The sequence below is a fragment of the Dasypus novemcinctus genome, chromosome 5, assembly GCF_030445035.2.
Source record: "Dasypus novemcinctus isolate mDasNov1 chromosome 5, mDasNov1.1.hap2, whole genome shotgun sequence".
NCBI lineage: Eukaryota > Metazoa > Chordata > Mammalia > Cingulata > Dasypodidae > Dasypus > Dasypus novemcinctus.
Window position 1 is genome coordinate 27117929 of NC_080677.1, and position 12053 is coordinate 27129981.

The 12053-nt window shown below is 42.9% G+C and overlaps 1 protein-coding gene across 5 annotated transcripts in view; it reads left to right on the top strand.

The window, feature by feature from the left end:
* The window catches only part of PDE1C (phosphodiesterase 1C), a 749644-nt gene that overhangs the window by 252061 nt on the left and 485530 nt on the right, over positions 1 to 12053 (top strand). The gene's annotated exons all lie outside the window — the stretch shown is intronic.

The window sequence follows — 12053 nt, forward strand, 5'->3', positions numbered from 1 at the left end:
ATTTTAGAAATTGTGTAATAAAACACTCGCTTCTCATGGGCCCTATTTTTCACTGCCCTCCTACCTGGAATCATTATTTCCAAAATAAGTATTTCATCCCACAGTTCAATGAGGATGATGAATATGCTTTTATTGCCTTTATTTCTTTATCTCCTGAGCAGTAGTCAGGCAAAATAATAAGCTGGAACTGTAACTCAGCCACGCTGCTCTGGAGGCACCCATGGGACTTCCCGGTGTGCTGACGTAGGAAGTGCATGGGGATCTTTGACCGTGAAACCAAAATGAGACTTGGAGCAGTTAGTCCTTTCACCGAGGGAAGAGCAGAACTTCTTTTGTAAATGGATTCCCCTGGGTTGGAAGGATGATGTGTCATTTGAAAGCTTAGTAGTAGGAGACAAGTGAGGGCATGAGGAAAAAAATATCCATATAAGGAAAAAGTAAATTAGGGGCAAACCAATTAGGTTGGGCTGATTCAGGAAAAAAGGAACATAAATCTCCTGACAGTGTAATGTCCTGGGAAAAAAAGTTAGATGGCACATTAACTACTAAATCCTTCTGCAGCAAATGCTAAAGAGGGGGAAAAAAGGTGACTTTTAACGAAAGACTTTAAGGAAAAAGTTTTCTTAAAGTAGCGTCATCTGTTTGACTTTGACTTTACTATACCACATTGAAAATGACCTTCCTGTTGGGTCAATGAATGATTGGTTGGGAAGATTGGGTGGATTTGGATGGTAAACTTCTCTTTGGAAACTGGAAGATGAAGTATTGCAACTTTCTCTAATTTTTGCATCCAACAAGAGATATGGAAAACCCTGATGGTGTGCATTCATGGCACAGAATTAGGGGGAGCAAGAGCCTCTGCTATGAAAACTGGACCATCCAGGTGGTCAGCTGAGAAGAGCTCTGGGTTTGGGGGGAGGGACTGGTCCAGCACCCTTTCAGGTAGTTCACAATTTTCATTCCCTTCATGTTCCTCACATTCTGAATCTTGTTGTCTCTGGAATATACTGCTTATTTCTCTATAGATTTAGCCCAAGGTTGAATCAATATACTTTTCTTGGCTTCCCTGCACTGCAACAGAAATGAGTTGTGATGATTAGGTTAAGAAATCCTAAAGGAAAACCCATTTAAAATAGAGTAGGAGAATCATGAGAACAATCTAGGTTTTCTGAGTGCTGTGTTCTGATTCTAACCTGGCCACTGGGTTATCAGCTTTGTAGGTCTCATTCTGGTCTGCTTTCCTAGAGTATGCCTTCCAAACACAACCCCTGAGCTTGGCTTTTCTCCCCATCACCTTTTCTACGTGGCTGGCACCAACACCTAGAACAATGACGCGTTCTTCAAAAAAGTCTGTGCCAAAGCCATGAGTTAAGCTGAGACTCCCTGTAGCTCAGTTCCTGTCACCTTTAAACTAGACACTTAATTTGCTATCTGGCAGCAGTGCCGTGGTGGTCAACACTGTGCAGCGAGGCCAGGGAGACCTCTTCACCACCCCGGCTCCCCATCCTTTCAGGCTCCAGCAGTATGATTAACGTGATGTTGACCTTCTCCTAGGAGGCGGGGAGGGGAAGAGAAAAGAAAGGGGGAAAGAGTCAAAGGAGGCAGAGAACAATATCTTTCCCTCAGAAACTGCAGAGGAATGGCAGTGTCCTGGGAGAGTGAGAACTTGAGGGTGGCCTTTTTCTCCAATGGATTGCATGAGCACAAGGTACGTTGACTTTGAACCAACTTCAGGTTTGAGAATGGCACCCATCATGAGGACTAGCTGTCCTGGGGCTCGAGCACCTGTGTGGGGGAATCCTTCATTCTCTGCAGTGGGCAGTGATGCCCTGGGAGGGTGCCTCATTGGAGTACCATCTGCAAAGCTCTCTAACATCTCATCTTCACATCACCTGCTAGAATGGAGATACCACCTCTGCCTGCCTCTAGCAGTGCTGGAAAGTGTGGCTTGGAGACATGATGAGAATTTCTCACTTCTGGAATTTTGGGTCTCCCAACTCCAAATTGTGACTGTTCAGTGCATATTCTTTCCTCCCTAATCCAAAGGCTTGGGGTTTACCATTTCCTAGTATCTTGGGGGTCTGCCAGTTCAATAATGGAGATGCTTGAGCCTGAGCACAGGGCAAGCTTCATAGATCCACATTGCAGTTTGACCTCCACCACAACCAATTCTACCTGGGGACAGAAGGCTTTTCCCCCAACCCCCTCTTCTACCAGCTCACTGATATCAGAAATTCTCTAAAATAAGGGAAAAACTTGAAGACTCAAAATGTAGATCTATTTGGGAGAAGGGACTCAGTGATTCACGTTCTTACTATGGTGAAAATGATTGATAGACTTCTTAATTTTTTCCCCAGACACCTAAAATTGTATTTCATGTGTGCAAATAGAGGAGGCAAAGGGTTATTTCATTTCTCCCTTCATTTATCCATTCATTTACTGAACACTGTCCATGGGCCTGGCACTGTGCTGTAATCTCAGGATAGAAATTAAAACAAGATCCCTGCCATCAAGGCAGGTAAGGCCTGATGTGAGACATTAGCCAACAATGTGGTAAGTGCTGTCAGAGGGGTCAGCGTGGGGAAGAGGCACTGGAACAGAGGACAGGGCTTCTGAATGGGTTAAATCTGGTTTCTCTGAGACAGGGATACCTGCAGGAGTGTTGAAGGGTGAGCGGAGGCACCCAGGTGAGGAACACGTGGGACATTTCCGGCAGAGGGAACACAAGAGCCTTGTATGTTGGGCAGCTCAGGACCAGACCAAGAAGGGTCTTTGTGTCAGACTGGGGAGTCGACCCTGACACTGGGGCAGCCTCTGAAGGGTATTCACACTCGATTGGCATCATCCTCCTCCTGGAGCTGAGGCGGTATCTGGACCAGGCATGTGCTATGAAGAGCTGGCCCTACCCCGGCGCATCTCCAGACACACCAGGCAAGGAGCTCCTGGACCCGCCTGGAGGCTGGGGCTGCTGATAGCCATGACCTCCAGGATGAAGCAGCTGCCTGGGGGGCTAGGTAGCTTGCTGGGCACACCTGTGGGCAGGTGCTCGGTCCAGACATCTGGGCGGTTGGTGAGGCTGCCCTCCAATGCCAGGGCCCGAGAGCCAACCTCCCTGGAAATGTCGGTTTTATGTGTATGTCAGTCCCCCCCGAGGCAGTGGGCTGCTTGAGAGCAAGCGCCACATCTGGTTGTGGTGTGTGGGGTCTGTGCCGGGGTAGGCACAAAGGCTTGCTGAATGCACCCTGAGTAAACTAACACTCTCCCTGAAGCTGTTCCCACTCCTCAGCCTGACTTCACAAGCAGCCGTAGCCACCCTACTGCCCAGCACACACACTCTCAAAACCCCCCCCGGGGGGGGAGGGACCCAAAATCAAAAAACACCTCTGCTGTTTTTCCTCAAGAATCTCCCGTCCACCACCTTGAGGGTCGCCAGAAGCCATTCGGAACACAGGTGCTGGCATTAGGCCTGGGTTTGAATCCTCTGTGACCTGGGCCCTTACCCTTGCTAAGCCTCACGTCCTCACCTGAATTCTGGGGACAGTCTTAGAATTTACCTCCAGAAGATCACGTGCCAGGGGGAGTGTCAGAATACTTACCAACATGCGGTCTGGTCACTGACTATTCTGGATTCAGTTGTGTCCCTCTAGAAGATATTCTCAAGTCCCGTCCCCCCATCCCCTGAATGTGGTCCTTTTTGGACACAGGATCTTGGAAGACAGTATTAGTTAAAATGAGGCAAAACTAGATTCGGGTGGGCCCTCATCCCATGTGACTGGTGTTCTTATGAGGGGAGGAGGTTTGGACATGGTCCATAGGAGACAGGAGACAGCCCTGTGAGGGAGGTGGAGACCCAGCTATGCTGGGGATCGCTGTCTAGTCACTGCCAGAACTGACAGATTTCAGAGGAAGCCTGGTCCTGCCCACACCTCAACTGGGCCTTCCAACCTCCAGAACCTCGAGACAACACATTTCTGTTGTTTTAAGCCATTCAATTTGTGGCAGTCCTGGGAAAGTAAGACAGGAACCCATCAGAACAGGTGTTGGCTATGGGAGTGTGTGTGTGTGTGTGTGTGTGTGTGTGTGTGTGTGTGTGAAGGGGCAGGATCCTAGAGGCCCCTGATAGCCCAGACATTAACCCTTCAGCTTCTGCATGAGACTGGGTCCGCTGTGGTTCATATCAGCCCGATTACGGGGAATGAATTTTATAAATCCCTTAACACAGTGCCTGCACATAATGAGTTCTCAGTTAGTATGGGTGGTTGTTAATGTATTATTATCTGGAGTCATCTCAATCTCTTCCTCTCCCCCTCCTTCCTCTTCCCACCCCCCTCCCTCCAACTCCTTCCCTTTGTCCCTCTCCCTATCTCCCTCCCTCCTTTTGTCCTTCCTTTACACATTTATTTGTTGAAGACTTTTCTGTGCTGGGTCCCTTCCTGGCGATACAAAGATGAGTAAGCGTGTCTTCAAAGAGCCACCATCTAAGCAGGCATTTAGAGGTAAATGAATATGGCTACAGTCCAGCCAGTGGAAGGAAATGCTGGAGCCAGAGTACCAGAGGGAGAGAGGGAGATTCCTCCTCACCCATCTGGCATGGGGATGGATTTCCAGGGGGGTCCTCCTGGAGGAGATAAACTTTAACTGAGGCTTGGAGGTTGAGCAGGAATTCACAGAAAAAAGTAACTTCTAATCTTAAATGGTGTTTCTTTTTTTAACGGGAATAAAAACCCCATGTAGTGTTCAGATGTGGCCACAGTGTGGCAGAAAAAGCCAGATTTTGGCATACATCTCTACTCCAGGAGACAAAAATATTAAATAGGCTGCTTTCAGTGCAATAGGACAGGGCTTTTGTTAAGGGAGTCCAAGAACCTTGGAAAAGACTATGTAGATGGAGGCATTGGCCCCCAAACTTGTATAGCTGGGCAGCTCCATTCTGTAGTTTTGATTGCTTCCCTAACTGAGAGGAGAATAATTTTTTCCCTAAGGGGAGCACATGGTTGAAAACAAAGTAGTGGTATCAGGAGCAATAAAAGCGTAATTAGTCATGCCTTTATGTTTGACATCTTTGCTTAGAGAGGTAAAAATCCAGATGTTGCAAGTAGATCTTCCTGTTCAATTGAGTCTTCCTGGAGTAATTTGGGTGGATGGGTGATGAAGCAAGGGGAAGTTCACATACTGTTTTTGTGCTGGGTGAATGATCCCCTTCTTTGGATAGAGATGGGCAGGGCCAGGCAGGGCTATACAGTGAAGGTAAGCACGGGGCTTGAGGCAGAGGCGAGGCAGCGTCTGTTACACCGTGGTACTCCTGTGGGAGCCTGAGGACAAAGGGACATCCTGTGCACAAGAGCTTTTCTCAATTGATTGTCATAGCTATGAGGGTCTCTCGGGAGCATTGGGAGCTTGTGAGAACTGGGTTATGGAATCAGGATGATGAGAACAAGTGCGTGGGGCGTTGGCTGAGAAATGGCCTGGAGCAGTGGGCTGTGGCTGCTGGCTGGGCTTTCAGTGTTCTCAGGGGCATATGTCATGGATGAGCCAGAGCCATACAAAGGGCCAGGGCAGGACAGGAACAGGATTTAGAGATTATTGGTGATTCTAAAGTATGCCAAAGTTTGAGAACCACTGCTTTAGTTAAAAGAACTGTGTGGTGATGGGGGAGTTGGAGATGGAGGCAGTGGTCAGGGCTCAAAGGTCTAGAAGCTATGCTTACAGAGCAGCACAATGTTTTTATTTAGTTCAGGTACTAAAGATCAACACAAACAGTAAGGTTTTCTACTGGTGCTTGCAATCACATCTACATAAGCAAAGGTCAACTGTCCATATCAAAGAATAGTATGTTGTTGTACTTGTTATGTTAGTGGAGGGATATGGGGGCACCGATAGATAGAGATAAAGGCAGCTGGTTCAAAATTCTGCCCCTTCCCAACCTTTGGAACTAATACTGCTCTGTATCATCTCTTTAATAATCGAATCCTCCCTTCCTCTTTCTGAAGTTACCTCCTACTCATCCTGACCATTTTCCTTCTACATCAAGGTGACATAGAGCTTCTTGGCAGGCCCTCTAGCTTCTAGCCTGCACCTTCAAATCACCCTCCCATGGTGAGTGGCTTTTTCTCCTCTATATACTTGTGGCTGTCTTCATATCTGCCCCGACATCAACACAAATGTGTTACATACCCCCTTCTTCTCTTCCTCCAGAGTAACTAAAGGCTGTTGGTCAAAGCAGAACTGTACTGAAAACTAAGGGATCGATGAGAGAGATTGCAATAAGCTCTGTGATTGCATATGCACAAGTTAAATTCATATTTCTTTTCTTAACAATCCTTTCAGCACTGCCACTATCAATCAATCATTTTTTAATATATATTTTTATTTTTTTAAAAGATATTTAGATTACAAAAATGCTACATAAAAAAATATAGGGATTCCCATATGCCCCGCTCCTCACACCACCCACATTTTCCCACATTAACAACATCCTTCATTAGTGTGGTATAGTCATTGCAATTGATGAACACGTTTTGGAGCATTGCCACTGAGTATGGATTGTAGTTTACATTGTAGTTTATACTCTCTCCCACACGATTCTGTGGGTTATGGGAAGATACATAGTGATCTGTATCTGTTATTTCAATGTCATTCAGAACAATTCCAAAGTCCTGAAAATGCCCCCATGTTACACCTGTTTTTCCCTCTTCCTTCCCTCAGAACCTCCAGGAGCCACTGCTTCCACATCAATGATATAAGTTCTTCCATTGCTAAAGTCACAATAAGTCTGTAGTAGAATATCAATAAGTCTACTCTAGTCTATCATTCATTCCCCAATCCTGAAGATTCTGGGATTCTCGTTCTACCTTTAATTGAGAGGGTACTTTGATCCCATACAGCCAATGGATGGGACTCTCTTGCTTGCAGTTGTAGACTCCCTTGATTCCTTGGTGTGATGGTTGTCCATCATCACCTCCTTGTTAGTTGTCTTGGGTGAATCCAAAGAACTGGAGAGTAGGTGTTGCAACTCTGTTGAGGCTCAGGACCCAGCTGGCACATGGACATCCCAGAGATTCAAATCTCTTGGACATACACCTACCAACTGCAGTGTCAACTATAGGTTCAAATAGAAGAGACAGAGGAGCCATGTGTAGGGAAACCACAACTGAGTCCAACTCTGTCCCACTCAGGAGCACAAACTCCAATGTAGGGCTCACTGGCAAGGCACCAAACTCTTGAGCTATCTGCCCTGACCATAGTGCATGGGGTCTCCAGAGCCATCAGGAGCTCCACTATTTGGGGTAGTATCTACTTTGGCAGTAAATGAGAACCTCCTGAGATGTACATAAGTGTAACCTCTGGAATGACTGCCTGACTCACTTTGAAGTCTCTTAGCCATATAAACTCATTTATCTTTCTTTTCCCCCTTTTAGTCGAGGTCTTTTTTTCCGTTGCATTGCTAGTTGGCCAATCATTTTTTTGAAGACCATTTTACCCAGGCAGCTCCTGACCTATCCCCTCTTAATTCTTCTCTCCCTATGCTCTTCTATTCTTTGATCTTTATTTCCTTGTCCATCTTAGGAATAAAAAGACACTCCTACAGTTTCTCATACAGAAACGATTGGCTATCTCTTTAGTTGCTTTGATATCTGCTGATATCCATGCCCTCAGCATTTTACCTTCTATTCCTTTCAACTTAGTATATTTCACTAAATACAAATCAGTTTCTTCCTTAATTGGAATTGTGGTACCACCTGTTAAGGTAGTAACAAGTATTTATTCCCTGCTACTTGTGTATAAGCTTACATCATTTATAAATCTTATTTAAAATGCTTCAGTGTAATATGTCCCCAGGAAGGGCAAGGAAGACATGGCTTTTGGTCTTTGTACTCCAAGTACCTTCTTCTCTACCCTCTCAATTTACTTGTCTTTGAATAAAGTTAGCATGAGGCTTCTGTCTACAGCAAGAGGTAGGCTAGGATAACTTGAAAGCCCTCCCATTATTTTTAAATGCACATAGAAATGCTGAGCAAAATATTTTAAAATTCTTTTAAGTGCATAGTTGAACTGGCAAGAAAGAAAGGGAACTCCACAGGTGCCAGAAATGAAGGAGGAATTTAATGTCAGTACAGTAAACTGTCAACATATCTGCAGATTCTGCCACTTTACTGCATGGGGGTGGTGGTACTAAGTCCATAGAATCTAGAAACATATGCTCTAACATCCACATAGGGAGTAGAGATAAGCCCGTGGGCTGTGCAATTGGGGAATTGGATCTAAAGCTTCTATCTAAACTCAGGACTCTTGAAATATATGGCAGATTGTGTTTTCCAAAAATGGCCACAAACTGTATCCGCAATACTACACCCTCTGCTTGCAATGTGATGTCAACAAGACTCCTATTGAGATGTGAATCCCGTGTTCCCTCCCCATAAATCTGGGTGGCCTATAACTCTGATGGAAGTGATACTTTGCGATTTGCAAAGTTAAGTCCTGAACAGTGATGTGGCTTCCCCCTGCTGACTGTTAAGATGGTTACTCTTGGAACACTGTCATCATGCTTTGAAGAACCAGGAGGACCACGTGGAGATCCCACTGCCTAGCTCTTCCCATAGTATAGATTCATGAACAAAATGAATGGTTGTTAAGTTTGGGGTGACTTTTTAATGTAGCAGTTGATAACTGGGACAAAGGGCTGCATCCTTTGAAAGAAATGGAAAATAAAACACGCTTATTTGCATAGGGAGATGACAATGAAACGTGACTGCTTTTCTTTTTTTTTAAGATTTATTTATTTATTTTAAAAATTTATTTCTCTCCCTCCCCTCCCCCCCCAGTTGATTGCTCTCTATGTCCATTCACTGTGTGTTCTTCTGTGACCGCTTTTATCCTTATCAGCGGCACCGGGAATCTGTTTCTTTTTGTCGCGCCATCTTGTTGTGTCAGCTCTCTGTGTCTGCCTTTCCTGGGCAGGCTGCACTTTCTTTCACACTGGGTGGCTCTCCTTACGGGGCGCACTCCTTGTGTGTGGGACTCATCTACATGGGGGATACCCCTGCATGGCAGGGCGCTCCTTGTGCACATCAGCACTGTGCATGGGCCAGCTGCACACGGGTCAAGGAGGCCCAGGGTTGAACTGCGGACCTCCCATGTGGCAGGCGGACGCCCTATCCATTGGGCCAAGTCCGCTTCCCTTGCTGCTTTTCTAGCTTTTGAGGAAAAGTCTCTCCTGGGGTACTGAAGCTACCTAAATGATCCAGAAACCCACCCAAACTGAGGAATTAATGACAAATTGGTTCCAGGCTAATAATGGCAGAATCATAAAAAACCTGGCAGAAACAAATGCAAAATTATTCCGAAATTCACTACAAGTAATAAGATGTTCTTGTAGAAAAACAAGACCTATCAAATAAGAGCTCACAATCAAAATAAAAAACAACAGCAGAGGAGGCAGCAATATGCCATCATGAGCAAGAGTCAATGAGCACAACAAACAGAGAATGAAAACTCTAAGAACTTCAGATAATATAGTGACAAACTGAAAGAGAATATAAACTAATACAAGGAATTTAAACTCTAAGAAAGGAGCAAGACATCCTGAAAAAAAAGAGAAAGATAGCTTAAAAAACTGATAGAATTTCAGGATTGTAAAAGGCGGCATAAGAATAATTTAAAAAAACCAAAATACCTAAAACATGTTTATTCAACTATGTTGCATTGGAATGAGAAGAGAAGTAATGAACTAGAAGATATAACTGAGGACATTATCCAGAATACAGCATGGTGAGGTGGTAAATATGACAGAGTGGTTAAGCAATGCAGATGATAGAGAAGGTCCAGTATGTATCAAAAAGGAGTTTCAGAATGAAAAACTAGAGAGATGTGGGAAGATAATAACCAGTTCTAATGGTTGAGAATTTTCCAAAATTGTTGAGTGATACAAATTCTCAGATTTAAGAATCATACCTTATTTCAAACAGAAAAATAAAAATTAACCCATTTATAGAACTCTTCACTCAAAAATAGCAGAATGCACTTTTTCTAAAGGTGCCCACAGGACATATATCAAGATAGAGCATATCCTGGATCATAAAGTAAATCTCAACAAATGTAAAAGAATTGATGTCATACAAAGTGTGTTTTCTGTCCACAGTGGAATGAAACTAGAAAGACAGATAACAGGAAAATTTCCAAACACTTGGAAACTTTACAGCACACTTCTAAATAATCTATGGATGAAAGAGGCAATCTCAAGGGATATAAAAAATACATTGAACTGACTGAAAATTAAAGTACAACATATCAAAATTGGTAGGACATAACTCAAATATGTTTGAGAAGGAATTTTGTAGCATTAATACATTAGAAAAGAGGAAAAGTCCAAAATCAATAACCTAAGTTCCTACTTCAAGAACTTAATAAAAAGGAGCAAAATAACCCTCAAAGCAAGCAGCAGAAAGGAAAGAAAAAAGATAAGAGCAGTAACTAATGAAATTAGAAACAACAACAATGGAGAAAATCAAAGAAACAAAGAGCTAGCTCTTTGAAACGATCAAGAAGATTAACAAACCTTAAGCAAGACTGACAAAAAAATAGAAGACACAAATTATGAATATCAGAAATGAAACAGGATATTACTTTAGAACCTGCAGATATCAAAAGGGTAAGGGAATGCTATGAACAACTCGATGTAGATAAATTAGATGAAACAGACCACTTCCTTGAAAAACACAAATTACCACAACTCACCCAATATGAAATAGGTAGTTTGAATAACCTTATAGCTATTGAGGAAATTGAATTTATATTAAAAACTTTCCAAAAAAACCCCCAGAAACCTTCAGGCCTAGAAAGATTTACTGGAAAATTCTACCAGATTTTTAAAAGAAAAATTAGCACCAGTTTTATACCATGTCCTTCAGAAAATAGAAGAGCAGGAAACAGTTTCCTGCTTTATTTTATGAAGCTAGTCTTATCTTGATATCAAAGCCAGAGAAAGACAGTATAAAAAAAGAAGGAAACTGTAACCACTATCTGCTAGAATATAAATGCAAAAATCCTTAACAAAATATCAGCAACTAAAATTCAACATTATGTAAGAAGAATTAATGCACCATGACCAAGGGGGTTAATTCCAGGGATGCAAAGCTTGTTCAGTATTTGGTCAGTGTAACCTGCCATAATAACAGACTAAAGAAGAAAAATCACATGATCATATCAGTTAATAACAGGAAAAGCATTTGACAGCATTCTACACACATTCATGATAAAAACTCTCAGAAAAATAGGAAATGGGGGAACTTTCTCAACTTGATAAAGAGCATTTAAAAAAAACCCTACAGCTAACGTTGTACTTCAGGGCAAAATATTGACGTTTTCCCCTTAAAATTGGGAACACCACAAGGATGTCTACTCATGGCACTTATTCAGCAAAGTGCTGGATGTTCTAGCCAGTGAAATAAGTAAAGAAAAGGCAATAAAAGTCATACAGATCAGAAAGGAAGAAATAGTTTTACCTATTTGCAGACTACATAATGGTTTCTGTAGAAAATCCTGAGTTATCTATTAACAAAATTCCCAGAACTAATAAGCAAGTTCAGCAAGGTCACAGGGTAAAAGATAAACATGCAGAAATCAACTGTTTTCTTATATATAAGCAATTAACTTGTGGGCATTGAAAATAAAAAATGCTATAGCATTTACAATTGCTCAAAAAAAAGTAAAATATTTAGGTGTAAATCTAACAAAATATGTACAAGTCTTGTATGCTGAAAACTACACAATGCTGTTGAAAGAACTTAAAGAATATCTTAATGGAGAGACATACCATGTTCATGGATTGGAAGGTTCAACGTAGTAAAAATGTCAGTTCTCTCCACATTGTTACCAGGACGAACATCATTCAAACCTTCATGGTGCATTTCAGCAGACCTTACTTCATTTGTAACATTGACTGGAGCAAAGCTGACAACCAGTCTACACTTAGCCCACAGAGACAGTACTGATACAAACATTTTTGTAGACATCCTGGAAGAGCAGATGAAGGGCATGTCTGTTGGGTGAGTAGG